The sequence below is a fragment of the Gobius niger genome (assembly GCF_951799975.1).
Source record: "Gobius niger genome assembly, chromosome: 1".
Taxonomy (NCBI): domain Eukaryota; kingdom Metazoa; phylum Chordata; class Actinopteri; order Gobiiformes; family Gobiidae; genus Gobius; species Gobius niger.
The window spans coordinates 61,001,535-61,018,061 of NC_136852.1; positions in this window are offsets into that span (position 1 = coordinate 61,001,535).

The following is a 16,527-nucleotide window of genomic DNA, read 5'->3' on the forward strand; positions in this document are numbered from 1 at the left end:
AAAGCGGCATTTACCTTTAACACAATCTTCCAAATGTCGATGGATTAAATAGTCTGTGTACATGACTAGTTCCATATAGTAATAAAATGATTTGATCAAACATAATTAGTTTCAATCTTGACTAAACAACATGTTCTCATTAAAGGTGCATTATGCAACTTTTTATGCAAAAAAAAAGAAGTTATATTTGTGTGTATTTGACCTTGTAGTGACCCAGCGGCTGTATGAGTGGTCAGCATAGCGCCTTCACTTTCCATTACAGTGGTCTCTGGGACGCTCCAGGTTCAGTTGTTTCCAAGGTATTGAGCCTCTCCGAAAACGTACATAACAATTGATCCTGGAGACCCCCGTGATTGAAAGTAAAGGCGCCATGTTGACCACTCATACAGCCGCTGGGTCACTAGAAGGTCAAATACAAACAAATATCGACTTTTTTTTTCCGCATAAAAAAGTTGCATAATGCACCTTTAATGCAATAAAAAAAATTCTGTCAATATAAACACTGGATTTTTTCTTTTTTTTTTTATACAAAAGGTTAAAAAACTGTTTTTGGACACACCATAGAACCGACCTTTAAGAGCAAGGAGAGAAGCTACACAAATGTTTCTGGCAGGAAATTGAATACTGATGTGCTCCAGCCTCCAGGACATTGAAATAATGAACTCTGGCATTTCTTAGGTCACATCCATATTCTGAAGGAGCTTAGTCTTTTTGGGTTATTGTTATTAACCTGTGACTTTGATCCACGGAGCGTCTATGAAAGGCAGATGGTAAAAAGTCTGAGGCCAAACATGTTTGCAATGGGCCACAATGTTCAGCCCCCATCTGTAAGCTTTGTTTTTGAACCCACATTTTGGTTTCTCTCTTTTTTTGTGATGTCGTGCATGTGGGCTCGAGCTACCTGCAGGATTTTACTCTGTAGTCAGCGGGGGATAGTATTACTAACTTCACTCAGTATTCAACGTCACTGCGGGTATAATACTCAGTGCTCACGTACATGTACTTGAGTAACTTTTTGTACTTCTTAGAACAGTTTCCTGTGTTTTTTCTTGAGAGCTTAATATAACATGTGAATTTCTCCATTGTGAGATCAACAAAGGCTTATCTTATCTTAGTTTTATCATATGGTACTTTTTACTTGTACTTGCAATCTATTGAAGTATCACTTTTTTAGATTTAAAAAAAAGATAGGAATATTTTGGAATTTTCTTTGGAAATATCACAATTTCTGCATGATTTTATGTTTGTTTCACATCATTTATGTTGTCACTGAAATTAAATCATACTTTTTTCGCTCAAATAGTTACTTACAGTACTCAAGTAACTTTTATTGTTTATTGTTACTCAAGCAACAATTAATTGTTACTCAAGTAACAATTATTTTGGCTACTCTACCCACCTCTGCTTGTAGGCAACAGTCAGATCTTATCTTGGTATCTCTTCTGCTTGTGGCAAAGAATGTCTGCATCAGGATGTGAATGATCTAAAGACATTTTTCCTTGTAGAAGATTCAAATGACTTTTATCCCATAGAACAGATTTTCTCAAAATCGAACAAACCCCAAATGTGTTAAAATTCAGGTCTTTAAAACGTGGTTTAAGTAAAGGTGTTGGTGTTCTTTTTTTAATTGTTTCCATGAATAATTACCAGCCTGTAAGTACATATAACAGATTATTTTCTTCAAATTGTTACAAGTTTGACATACGACTCAGAGACACCACACTGTAAATGGTCACATTTATATAGCACTTTTACATTAGGCACTCAAGGCTTTACTTCAAGGAACCCATTCATACACTGTTAGACACTAGAGGCATGCAGGTGAAGTGTTTTGCTCAACAATAGTGTGGAATTCATACGTCGACCCCCCGATTACAAGGTGGCTAAGTAAGTCATAAACATTTTCATACGTCACAAACTGAATGCACTTAGATTTGTTGGTGTTGCCAAATTGCCTCGACTACAAACTTATCTTCACAGTATGTAGCCGTACAGAGGAGTAATGTGACGTGCAGAAGAGTTTGAGGCAGATCTCTCTGTGGTTAAAGGTTTAGAAACAGCCTCCCCCTTCTGTTGCTGTTTTACAGCAGGAGAAAACGGGTGTAAGAGCTTCAAACAAAATCTGGAACTCCTTCTTTAACCTCTTGCAGTTCATGTAAGTAACCCAGGGTCCAATACTAACCAAATGTCTGATACATAAATTACAAGTCGTTCACATTACTATCAGTATCAAATATGTATGAACCCAATGTGTCTGCAAATATGTTTTCCAGGAAGCCCTCCAGCGCCCGGGGCCTGAGTTGACCCGGTGCTGCTGTAATTGTGTGTTCATTAAAGTAAATGTGGCTCTGAAGTAGCTCCGATAGCCGAGTGAATATCAGGCACTGGGCAGTCTCCGCTCTAGGCTATCCTGAAGGAGATCGCATCTATAGGTCCATTCATAGCCAAATATTTCAGTGCGTTTGGGAAGGGGCTGATCTGGAGGGGAGCGGGCCACAAGATAAGAGAGACTACTAAGGAAAGGAGACAAGCTAATGGGAGGGACATTTCCCATGGTCCGACAAAGCAGCTGCACATCTGCGAAAACACTACACACAAGCAAACAGGGTCCATCCATCATCAGGAGCACATTCACAACTACTTTAGCATGTTCAGACTCAGAGTACAGAGTCGAAGAGTTATTTGTCTAAAAATAAAATGATAAATTATAGATTTATAGGTGAAATGTGATCAAATGTATAGAGTCTATCCTGAAAACAGATGAGTATCGATGGCAAACTAACACTCTTACGATGCTTTGGTGTGATGTCTTTCTTTAGCCATTTTTAACTTCCTGATAATCTTCTAGTTTTGGTTATATTGCTTATCTTTTTTTAAATTTTGTATAGGACATAGATTCTTCTTATCATGAATCTGGACAGAGGGAATATATTGGATATCAAACAAAACTCCTTTTTTTCTGAAACAAGTATCGTTTTTCTGCTTCACTGTGAATACATGAATGAGTTTAATGCCCTTGTCAAACTGTGGTGGTTTATGTGACCAGTGTTCATTTTGTGGAAAGCTCTGACCACAGCAAGGTCAAACATGAGAAAGAGTAAAAGATAAAAATGAACACAGGGATCAGCAAAGTTTTTAACCAATCTACACTCATCGAGGAGGTAGTTTATTGTTGCTTATGGCTTACTTTCCTATAGGTAACAAACTATAAAAGCAGCTCATTGCATCATAATGCCTACTAAGAAAAGGCATTGAAACCAGTCTGAAACCATCACGCTATTATGAGCTGTTCCTAAACCACAGACGAGCCACTTGAATGAGCAAGAACAAGGGGGGAAAAAACAACAACTGTGTTCACCAGCAGGCTCACATTATGCAAACGAAGGGTTAGGAAGTGAATGTGTCGCCCTGCCCTTTGCTCCTCAGCTGGGACTCTGTTGGTTTAGGAGCGTTAGATCCTCACGGGTGGAAGAAATGCAATAGTCCATTGCGTGAGACGTTTGTTCTTCTCACTTTTCCACAACATTAAAGAGAAGAAGAAGAAGTAGGAGAAGAATAACAACAACTACAACGAGGATGAGGAGAAAGAGGAGGAGAAGAAGGAAGGGAAAAAAACATTTCTACAACAACAACAAGGCGAAGGAGGAGGAGAAGGAGAATGTAAAGGAAGAGAAGAAGAAAGAGGAGGAGATGGAGGAGGAGAAGAATAACAAGGATGAGGAGGAGGAGTAGAAGAAGGAGAAGAGGGAAGAGAAGAAACATAACTACAACAACAACAACAAGGAGGAGGAGGAGGAGGAGAAAGAGGAGGAGAAGGAGAAGACGAAAGAGAAGGAGAAGAAGAAAGAAGGAGAAGACAGAAGAAAGGAGAAGAAGAAAGAGAAGGAAGAAGAAGAAGAAGGGGAGAAGAAAGAGAAGGAGTTGAAGGAAGAGATGGAGAAGAAGGAGGAGGAGAAGAAGAAAGAGAGGAAGGAGGAGAAGAAAGAGAAGAAGAAGAAAGAGAAGGAAGAAGGAGAAGAAGAAAGAGAAGGAGTAGAAGAAGAAGAAGACAAAGGGGAGGAGAAGGAGAAGAAGGAGGAGGAAAAGAAGAAGGAGAATTCACTTTCACCTGATCGTTTGTCTTGATTCACATTGGCTTAAAATCCTATCTTACTAATAGCTTGAGTAGTAGCAGCTCTATTTTAACGGCTTCACTTTCTCTGAACCGCTGGGCTTCACGATAAGCAGGAATCCAAAGTAAATGGAGCGTAAGCGTTTTACAGTTCTCTGGTAGAAAGAAAAAGTGTGTTTTAACCTCTCACCTCCCACCTTAACCCAGCACATTTTCTACAGCTCTACCCTAATCTAAAGCTTCTTGACTGGAGAGTTTACGGCCTCGGCCAGTGTGACGCCTCATTTGAAAGCTAAGACCTACAAAACTCATCTAAGCTTCTTCCTTGTTTTTGTGATCACCTTTTACTCGTTTTTGTTGCGTTTGTTGCTTTTTTGCCACGTTTTTGTCACATTTTTGTCACGTCTTTTGTCAAGTTTTGGTCACGTTTTTTGTCACTTTTTTGTCATGTTTTCATTGCTTTTTGACACACTTTTGTTGCGTTTTCATCACTTTTTTGCCTCATCTTTGTCCCGTTTTTGACACGTTTTTGTCATGTTTTCATTAGTTCTTTTTTGTCATGTTTTATTGCCACATTTTTGTCGCGTTTTGGTCGTTTTTTGTTTGTTTGTCTGTCTGTTTGCTTGTTTGTTTGTTTGTGGTGTAACAAAACAGGGATCAAGCCACAAAAATGTGACCAAAACATCAACAAAAACGTTGCGGAAACACAACCAAAAACGACATTCATAATGAGGAAGACGCTTAGATTACTTTTATAGGCCTTAGCTTTCAAGTCAAGAAGCTTTCAGATTTGGGTAAAGCCGAACTGAAATGCACTCGGTCATATACCTGGGATAAGAGGTTAAGAATCATCCATAAAAAGACACTTGGAAATGTTATCAGTTATACAAAAAAAGAAGAAAAAAAATGTGACGTATTTCCTGCAGTAATGTATTATCAAAAGTTATCATCGGGACAGGTCCATAGCGTCTCTACTGCTGCCCCACTCTGGCATGAGAGCCGCTCCACCTGTGTCTGTCCTGTTGGAGTCCCGGCAGGAGATTGAGAGAGCCAGATCCGCGGCTTCACGTCACATTGTTTGATTAACATTCCTGGTCCGGCCTCATTTAGGCGCTCTGTCGACAGGTGGGCTCAGAGCACAGACAGAATAATTGGAGGGAATTCTGACTACGTCCTTCATCACCCGCGGTAATGAGACAGGTGAAGGAGCGACCTGGAGCGGGATAGCGGACCCTGTAAAATTCCTACCTCCCAAACAAACAAAAAAAGACCATTTATATGATATTATTCCTATTAAGACATTCATGATTTTAGTATCAGGCTTCTACAAATATGCCATTTTCTGAGCTGTGTCTTAGGGGAAAGCTCAAATTCAGTCAAACAGAATGAGTTTCTGTCTGTCTTCTTCCAGACCTTGGGTTCGAAGATCGTGTGAAAGGAACAGCTGTTGTTTCCTCGTCTGCAAATAAAGGCCACAGACCCCGGTGCAAGATGATACACCATTAAGGGGCGGCTGTAAAACTCCGCAGCCATGCAGGACCGAGGCTTAGGTTTAAGGACACTTTAGACCGGGAAGGGGAAAAATATCTTACTGCTCAACTCGAGAGCCGCTGTGTGTTTAATCGGACAATGTTGCACATTAATTTATTCGCCAGCGCTGCCAGGAGGGAGGCGCCCGACAAATGAGTGAAGAAAAGCAGCGAGAGGGAGACACACAAACAACATGGCGCTCGGCTCTGTTTTGCTTGCACTCCACTGCTAATAATAAGAGAGTGGGGTCATATATATCTCCACGTGGACACTGCCAGTTTAAGTGTCGTCTGGGAATCTGGAAATGATCGCCCATGTTGACATGTTACCAATTCTTTTTTTTTTTGGTAGAAGTTGTAGTAATTAAACATTTTGCGCTAATATTTACTATAATTTTTGCTGTATCTCACCTTAGGGGAAGGATGTCCCACGTCATTAATAGGGCCGGGTGTTTTTTTTTTGGTACCAGTACTTTAACGTTTTCAATACCGATACCTGAGCAATACCTTTTCTGATGCGTATACTAAAATATTTGTCATTGAGAACCAGAAAACAGAAGAAAAATGTGTGGAAGATCTGCAAATTTACAATAGCGGGTTCATCTTCAATGTCAAGAAATATGCGAAAAATTAGGGGGGGGGGGATTTGGAGTAAAACGAGGGGGAAAAATGGGGGGAAATAGGTAAAATATCAGTAAAAATAAGAAAAAAATGTAAACAGGAAAAATTGGGGTAAACATTCCGCAAAAAAATAAAATAAAATTTGGAAAATATCAATAAAATTCGTAAAACATTTTGTGGAAAAACATGTCCAAACATCACCAAAGAATGCATTTATTTTGGAGAAAATGTATAAATATCATGAAACTGACATTCTTACCTCGCCATTGTAGGCACTGGCTTCACCATTCCAGACCATAAGGGGAGAAAAAGCTCTATTCACAGGTCCGTGAAGCCGATTACATCATGAGTGCGCATTTGTAGGAACAGGCTCAGAAACTAACACAGTTTATGCAATTTTTTGTAGTGTGGCTTGTTTGCTGCATAGAGACTCATAAGAATTCCTCAAACAGCTTCACCAGTGCCAATACGGCAGACGTCGTTACTAAGGGGCTACATCATAAATACCCGGATTGCCGTCTGTCTCAATGTGAAGTTTCCATGTCTGGGTGGGTTATTTTTCTAAGCACTCCAGTTTCTCCCATCAACCTAAAACATGAATAGTTGCCAGTTACTCCTGACCGAGGTCCTGGCTCAGTCGCTCTGAGGTGCTGGTCAACGGGTGGGTCAGATGTAAACTCCTACAGGGACAATAAAATCAGTAAATATGAATACAAAAATATAGGTTGAAGTAGATGAGGAAGTAGTGTTACTGTAGTTAGTAGTGATAGATTTATACACATCTACACACAACACAGACATTTACACATAATCCAATAGCCATATTTGTAGTGACGATCAGTTTGAAAAGCCGGGAAACGCCTCTGGCTGCAGCGTGCCGTCTGGCCTGCTGCAACTCACTCAAGTCTAAATATTTACTCTCCACAAATCTACTGTTTGAGCTCTCGTGTTTGCCTCGCACCATAAATAATTCCAAGAGTTCATAACTTTCTACTGTGTTGCCACCTCGGACCACACCGACATTTCTGGGGCTGACCACAAACCAGGCAGAAGGATTGGGATTGGAAGCCAGAGGGAGAGAGAGAGAGAGAGAGAGACAAACACTGTCTGCTTCATCTGAATATAAAAGGGAATGACACACATGTTTATGTTTTGGAGAGAAGACATCTTATCAGAAACACTCGGCTGCAGAATGCAGACAACATTCAATGCCCCTATATAGAAGCAGAGTTCATGTAGGGCTAGAGTTTACAAGTGAAAACAGTAAGGATGTTTTGAAACGCTGCACTCTAAGCCAGTGATTCTCAAACTGTAGAATTCATATGTTTAAACAGAGATCATGTAATTTATGTCTTACAAAGTGATGTTGATCTGGTCTGGTAGTACTTAAAAGGTTGAATATTTTGTGAGGTGAGTAAGAGCGCAGAATGAAAAGTTTTAGAACCACTGCAATAAGCCATCTGTTTGTGCAAGTATGAATTACATACAGGCCTGTAGAAGAGTAGCCTGGGAATACCCATGCTGCTTCACACGCTCGAATCATTTCAGCAGCCTGGAGACCAAGGCCGAAATCTTTGCATGGATTTGGGGACCAATCACAGAATGGGGAGGGACGGCAAGACTCTGACAAACTATTCGACATACGGAAGCTCGTGGTTTGTTTACGGATCCAACATAACAGCAGCAGATGAGAAACCATCATTCGATCAAGCTTCAGCTCGAAAGTTTATTTTAAAAGACGAACAACATTCTTTTACATACATCATCAGGTACAATTGATACGATTGGCTATGGCTCCGTGCAGACGCATATGATTGACATTCGTAGTGCCCAATAAACGGCTATGGACAATCGTAACCCACACCTCTCCTACGAGAAAATGAATCGGTGGTTACCAGCCAGGCCTGTAGTAAAGACTAATCGAGTCGAAACCATGTGTTTAACAAACATTCACCATAACATGAAGGATTGTCTTCAAAAATACAGTAAATACTCATTGAGGCAATTTCATGTTTAGAATTGTTCTTCAAGCATATTGTATTTTGCTGCTGTAACTTCATATACAATTCAAGATTAATAAAACACACTTAAGCTTGAAAGAGAATCATGTTATGTACGTTCAAACAAGTTAAAGTCATATCATGTATAAGTTTAGTTTACAAAGTCGTCTCCTACAGTCTTTGTTTCTCCGATGCATATTTGCTGACACACAATTTTCCCATTTCATTGCCAGAAAATGGACCTGTTCACTTTCACTCTGGCTCCCGCACCCTCCCCCAAACTCTCGTACAGAGTGGTGTCTCTCTGTCCCAGACATGACTAACTCCTGCTGCACGCCCTGCCTGCCTTCTCTCTTCTGGAGCTGTATGGTGTGTATAAAAAAAAGGATTTCAGACTTTTCCTGTGGATTTTAAATAGTGTTGCAATGTCTGACCTGCTATTCACAAGTTTATTCTGAAACTGAAAAAATCGCGTTTGATAGATACCACACCATGCAGCCCAAGAATTCAAAAGTGCTGCAGATATACACATTTCCCGCATTTCAACGTCACCGACTTTCTAAGTATTGTTTACACTTCTCCCATGAGTGTTCCATCCGTTTCAGCAGTCTAAAGGTCACATGTGAGACGATCGCTTCTCTGCTGGCGTCCGAGATGATCTATCATGCTGGGACATTGTTAAAAGTCCTGCTACTTCTGATGAACTCCGCACAAAGAGCTCTTTATCACTCGCTCTGAATCACCAGTGCTGCTTTGGTAAACTGCACCATTGTGGTGCCCTCCTCAGTCCAAGTTAGAATATTCATTATGTGTTTAGCTCATGTCACCACGCTATATTACCCACTCCTCTGGGTTTTGGACTTCAGTGACTCTGTGGTAAAAAAAACTTAATGCAACACCTCGGCATGTGTCAGCAAATCATGGGTTATCATTTTGTCAGGGTGTATCACACTTTGGGCCCTATAGTTTCAGGGTCCAGCTATCCTGATGTTAAACTTATATAAGCAAGTAAGTGAGCGAACTGGTGTGTTTTCATTGTATTTTGCTACAGATTGCCAGTGAATCCATGTTTGTGTATCTGCCCTTAAAAATAAAATAAAAAACTGGATGAAAAACAAGAGCAACTTTTATCAAATAGGCAAACCTTTCTGAAGCTTGTGCTGGAAGTGTCAACAATCTGTATAAAGACATAGACTATGGTGTCAAGTGCTTTGACCAGTCACCAAACATTTCTTTGATTTATCTCACCCTGAAGGAAACACGAAGGCTCAGTTCAGTTTCCCAAAGGCATATATAGTATTTAAAGCTCGGGTTTGACGTCTTTGGCTTCAGTAAATAAACAAGGCCATTATGTTTACCTTGGTAGTCACTTCAAACCGAGTAATGATTTCCTGTTGTCAGCAGAAGGCCAGTTAACACGAGCACTTCCTTTATTGCCACTTGTTGGAGTTCAAACAAGTGTGCAGCCACGGAGCAGCCCAGGGCTCCTCCACTCCGCATGTTTGCTCTGGGGATTTCACTTAAACATGTTTACAAATGTCACGGCAGGGAGCACAATAGAAAGAAGAGAGGATGAAAGCCGAGTTTAGTAAAGCACACCAGGCTACGGAGGATTATTAACTGATCTGTTTGAACACTTCTACAACAAGTTAACAGAGGATACTTGCACAGTTAAAACATTGTTGTTTCTTGTAATGTTATGTATGGCGGTGCTTTCATGTCCTTTTGTTTCTGTTTTTTTCTTGTGCTTTGTAATGATGTAGTGCATCTGAATGTTTTGGGGTTTGTTTTTTTGGCAAAACGTATGTCCTATATGTAAAGAAAGCTCTTTATGAAGTGTTAAAGGAATGGAAGGTTAAAAAACAGAGCAGCGAATCCAAACAGGCCCTGTGTCCACGTGTAGACGCCATTATACACTCTTTGGATTAAACTGGTCACTGATCTTCTCCATAACTGTGTTTGGAGCTGTCTCAGAGAGAGGTGCCACACCGTCTCGTCAGTCCTGTCTCAGGGAGAAGATCAGTGACAGCTTCATCCATTCTTCAATTTGGAAGCTATTGTTATTGTGTTTTTGCATCAAAGGTTTGAGAGTAAAACTATTTAGAGATGTGATAGAACTGACAATAAAGCTAACTTAATTTAATCGGTGTAATAACAGCGAGCTAGTGAGTTTTATCCGTCAAACCTTTAGTTTGAATGTGTGTTGTATGGAATCCAAATTGGTCAGCACTAAATGGAGGCCATATTACATAAACATTACATGGGACTAATGAACTTTAGAAGCCCTGGGCCACAGCTGCCTCTTCATTAATAACCTCAAGGCCCCAGTTGTGTCCGGTTAACAAAGCCACATCAGGCTACATATTTATGACCTACAGTCTGTACAGGCATGTGTGCATGGGGCTGGTGCTGTGCCCCCTCCGCTCTGAATGCAGAGCAGCAGAAAGGACCAAATGAATGTGCAGAGGATGAATACGTGGCCCTGGGGGTCAGCTTAATGGAGTGAGACCCTGGCCCCTATTGACTTCCACTGCCAAACTATTAACTCCCCACAACTCCCAGCTTTGAGCTCATTATTCATTCAGACCATAGCTGTTTCTGTTTGTATGTTCAGGAGTAGTCGGTTGACTTTCAGGTCACTCACCAAAATCACAAATTTTAACTAAGAGTCAATGAGCCCTTAGAAAAACCTATAGTTATGCCCAGATGGAGCTATCAGAAGTCATATCCGAAATGCCCATGTGTTTTCTTGAGAAAGTAAAAGAAGGGTTAAGCTCCATCTGTCAAAACTCCCTTCACTCTATTGTGAATGTGTTAAATTGCTCTGTATCCGCACATGCAGTCCCGCGTTTCACTCACTGGAGGTAAACAAAACTGATTGTGATCGTAAATTACTCTATCCAACTCTGCTGTAAGATGTTTAACTTCACACGATTAAAGTATTAGTGCAATTAGAAATTCATGTGGTAATGGGACAGACGGGGCATATAGCCTAAAGCCTGTGTGTGTAAGTGTGGTGTAATCAATAACCAAAGGGGCCTATGTTTCTTTAGGACAAGGCCATAAATGGTGGCGCTCAGCAGCTCTTTACGGCAGTGGAGTTTTCCTTGGCAGGTCAGGAGTGCCATTGAAGTGTGAATGGGCTGCCATGGCAGATTACACTGCACAGCTGTCCCCCGACCGTGGAAATTAAGTTATGCCCCGTGTCAGCAAGTTTTGTGTTTTCTTCTCTGTCTCTTTCTGTGTCTCTGTCCCACCCCTCCCCCTCTCCTCAGCCCCCCTCCCTCTGTTTCGGCCCATTGTGGAGGCCCCTCAGAAGTCCACGGCTAGAGCCTTGGGTAGGTGGAGGTGGCTTGGGAGAAATCATAAAGGAAACACTATATCAAAACTGAGATTCGTTGAGGCATTCTTCAAACCCTTTTGGCTTTATGGGGAGCGCTGAGACACAGGTGTCCCCCTCTTGCTTTTCAGAGAGGATCTTGGCCGGCGTCCTGCCCCTGCCTCGTGTTTTGTTTATTTGTGGCTCAAGTTGTTTGTGTTGAGGTCGAAGTGAAAGGCAAACACTCGAGCGGGTTCAGAGATGTGTGAACATGCTGGGAATGTGTCCCTCTGGCATCAGATGGAGGTTTGATGACTGTTTTTAGAGAATACCCATAGAAATAAACTGGAGAAGCGGCATTTGATCCTAACATATGCGCACAGTTAGCAAGCCAGCTAGTCCGGGAAACTTTTCAGCGTTCATTAGGCTGCTCAATGTGTTTTCCCTATAGCCATTAGCCTCCCAAATTAAGAACAATCAAGCTGTTATCGACCACATTTTTAGGTGATATCAAAGCCTGGTCAGAAATCAATAATGCCTATACAGACATGTTGAGATTACTTAAGATAACAATTGTAAGATAAAAGTGGCCTCAGGCTTATTTCCCATTAAGTTTCTGCTTTCCGTGGGGTTGGATACACATCCAATGGCCACTAAACATCATTTTATAATATGTTAATGATAAAGAAACCAAATAAAATATATAAATGGGAAGCAGAAAGACGACTGGCGGGTAACCGTGAATGCAGTCACACACACTGGTGGGTCTTCATCAGGTTTTTTTTATGAATGGGTTCCTCGCAGGTGTGTTAAATACCTGGGAACAACATGGACAATATCACGTGTCCCTGAAATACAAATTTACACAAGTACCTATGGAAGAGATCACTTCTATGTACATAAAATAAGATTAAAAAAAGACCTAAAATATATAAATGTATGAAAGGGACAAACCATACCTCGTCATGCTTTTAGGGACTGGCTCAGCTGTATTATTTAAACAGGTCCTGTAAGCCGTTGGCTAACAGATACGTGTTTGAAGGAACAGACTAGATAGCTACAGTATTCCTGTGATTTCAGAACATCCTCTTTGTTTTCAACCACAGCAGCAGAAGCACGAGCCACCTCACCCAATCCCTCTACTCGGTGTTAGAAAACTAACTCACTGAATCACAGAAGCAATTACCTTTACTTCTTCAGAAATCAGATTCAGTATAATTGGAGTCACTGCAAAAACAATCCATTTTTTGTTGTCTAATAAAGATTACAATGTTCTCTATTTTACTATCAGTTTTTGCAAGATACATGTCATCCCCCTCTGTATTACATCTTAATTTATATGTCAAACTCCAAAGAAAAGAGGCTTTACTTACTGTCTCTCTACATACAATAAACAATACAGACAATATATTATGTCATTGTTAAGTATTATGAGTAAAACATTAAAGAGTGACTAGCAACTGTCCAATAACGCATAGACCATAACTTAAAAAAAGTGTGTGATTGTCTGAAACATTACGTACAAACAGTAATAAATTATATGTCCTATTAGATTAATAGTCCAAAGTCTCTATATGGTACAAAATGGTGCTGACTGCTCTGTGTTTAGCATGAGTATTACTAAGTTTGAATGGGCAGATACTGAGTGGAGAATGACTGGAATTGTGTGTGATTGTTCTTATTGATGCCCTTGTCTTTCCAGCTTCCAGTGCCATCCTGAATCCACCCCTGGCTTTGGAGACGCAGAGATCATTGATTCTGCATCTCCCTCTCATTAGCTGTCCCGGCTGCTGCTGCTGCTGCTGCCTTTGGAGAAAGCCTTGTTGTTTTGCTCCTTTCTATTTCAGCTGCCACTTTGATTTCATCATGCAAGACCTCTGCTGAGTTCAGCGGCCTTTGAAATGAGAAAGGCTCTGTAATCCAGTTACCGGAGCTGCAGGCCTGGCTCCTCGGGTCCTGAGAGAAAAACCTGAGTCCCTAATCCCAATGTCAGTGGCCCAGCCGCTGTGCGTTCACCTGAGTGTTTGTGGCAGCCATTTCATACGTGCCCTGTTCCAAATGTTTCTGCTCCGTGTCAGACAAAGAGGGTCACAAACTATAGCACCATGGCTTTGTTCATTGTGTTGCAGTGCATAAACTGATTGTGTAGTTTGGAGGAAATCAAGCAGGATTCAAATAAAGGATAGTAGCACACAGGTGGAGTGGATTAGTTCAATATGGGCTCAAATGCAGAGAGAAAGTTTTGCTACTTTGGTATAATATTTCTCTGAAAGTAATTCCTAATCTTGTTCCAAACTACTGATTTCATTTTGGGACAAAGGCTGTGTCCTGAAACCAAGGGCACAAAAGGGAGTCTAAACAAAGCAAAAAAAAGCAAAAACAAACTTCAAATAAAACTAATATAACTTAACACTAAACACTAAAAAAGTCTAAAAGCATTAACCAACCAGGGACTAATCTGAGATAAAGTAAGGCCTGTCCAGCTCCATTGGGAAACCATTCACTCACTTACTCTCACTAATACACAAGGTCATGTGACTGAAGTGTCTTGCCAAAGGACACAGTGGGATCAACTCACCAACTTTTGTGCATGAATGTTTAGTCAATTGAACCACTAAACCACAATCAAAATAATGAAAAAAGCATCTTAAAAAGGAAACTCCAACTTGACCAGTAACCAGTGGCACCGTCCCACTGTTTAGAGCGGTCCTGTTCGACACCACCGCATGAGCTCAGAGGGGAGGCGGAGGTGGAGCCCCTTCCGACCCAATACCCTGTGGTAACTTTAAGGGATTATTTCCAAATCCTTTTAGATGAACTTTCCATCTGAGTGCGTCTTTCCCTTCTCACCATTCCAACTGTCCGAGCATTTCTTCATCACTTTCTGCGCAACCCTGTGTGGAACCAGGACCAAAGCAAATGCCTGTGAGAAGTACAGAACACACACACACACACACACACACACGTACACTCTCTCCTACACACACATACGCACACTTCAACACACAAACACACCGGGGTTATAGGGAAGCTAATTGGACAGAGTCACTCATTACAATTACACAACAATTAGTGCAATGGTCAAGATCCCATCAGCCGAGAACAAGTGCCAACTGTTGTGTACTTTTACATGCTGCATTACTAGATCATTCTTAATTGTCTAGTGGCCCACTGATCGCATTAAAGTACCGGTGCTATCATGTAGGAGCAAGTTGGAACTGTTTGTGTTAGCAGTCACACAAGGGATTGGGGCTGTCATTTTGCTCATAAAGTTTAGCTTTAGATAGATTTACTGGACAGGAAAGAAAGCAGTGTAAACATCTGGTAAAGATGGAGAGAGACATTAGGCATTAATTGTAGGAGCCAGAAATCAGTATTACAGCCAGCGCCGGAGCCTACAGCATGTGCACTCATTTCTAAAATTGTATGAGCAAAAAGACGTTTTCAGTTGTCAAAACATTACACAAAGTAATCAGAAGTTACTTGTTTTGCAACTGTAACACTACTCCATTACTTACAAATTCCACGACAGGCAAGACAACACATCGATTGCCCCTTCATATCCTGCCACAACTACATTCATGTCAATGTATGTAAGTTTGGGACAGACACAAGGAGTACACAGTCTTGTGACATGTAGATGACTTGTTTGAATCTCAAATAGGCTACTTTTAAATCTTTAGAGTTAGCAAAAGCAATCTGATTTGCTGTATATTTTCTCAAACTATATTGAAAAATGCTAATGTGTTGGTGATGCTATTGGTCGATTTCTCATGTCACATGTTCCTGCGGCACAGAGAGGCTTTGTTAGTGTGAATGTAAGTTAAAGAAAGATTTCATTTCGTGGCGCTACATCAAGTCTCGAGTCAGAGGGTCAAGTCCAGGTGCCGAGTCATGGGTGTCCATGTAGATTTTTTTATTTTCCTTTTTTAGAAATTTTGAAACAACAGAATTAAATAAGAGCACATTAAAATAGGTAGTAAATAAGGGAAGTCTGTGATGCATGTACGGGTGATATAGGGTGATGCAGGGCACATGCAGGTTAGCCGCGTGTGCACTGGTGGCAGAAATGTGTGCCGTTTTGTTCCCCGGGCCAAAGGAGCCTGGCCCAGAGCGGAGTAAGTGGAGTGGAGCACAGTCGATGGTGGAGATACCTTACACACACTCAAAGAGCTGGAACACAAACAGACACAGTTTGTAAATTAAACCCAGAAGCACCCCTCCCCCCTCCAGCGAGAGGCCTTTCACCACGACACCATTGTACTTTATGCTTCTCATTAAATGCTTTCTTAGGTACACATGCCGTTGAGCAGGTAACCTTGTGAAGAAAAGTGAATTTTTAAAAATGCAGAAATGTGTATCAGATGTACATGGGGAGTGGCTCAAAAAAGTATAATTGCAGAATATGAGGAGAAACTTATGAATTGTCGCTCTTTCCCTTGGAGGAGATAAGAATGTATATATGCTCAAACTGGAACTGTTTCCAGCATAGTTTTCCAGTGCTATATTTTGACATAGATTCGTCTTGTGAGATGATTTGCTATGCGCCTTATTCATCCATTATAGCGCTCATTATAATGGGCTAATCAACGCACGCTGGGCTTTTCCTAAACGCTCAAAAGTGCCTGAACAAATGCGGTAGGCGAGAATAGAAGCCCGTCAGGGTGGAGGGAGAGAGGAGGGAGGAGAGCTGCAGGCTTTTTAGACAGGGCCTTTCTCAGCTGCACAGTACACTGCATACCGACAAGCTGAACACGGATTTAAAACCAGGATCCAAACTTCATGGGGAAATTAAAGAGTACAGGGGATTTCTCACAAGTATTTCCTGGTTAAAGTGGAGACTTCAAGACGGGGCCAGATTTTGTTTATTGCTACATATCCGGCCCAAACATCTTTTCTCTGAACTGTAGTGTTATAGTTGTACAATGTCCTGTTAGATAAACAATT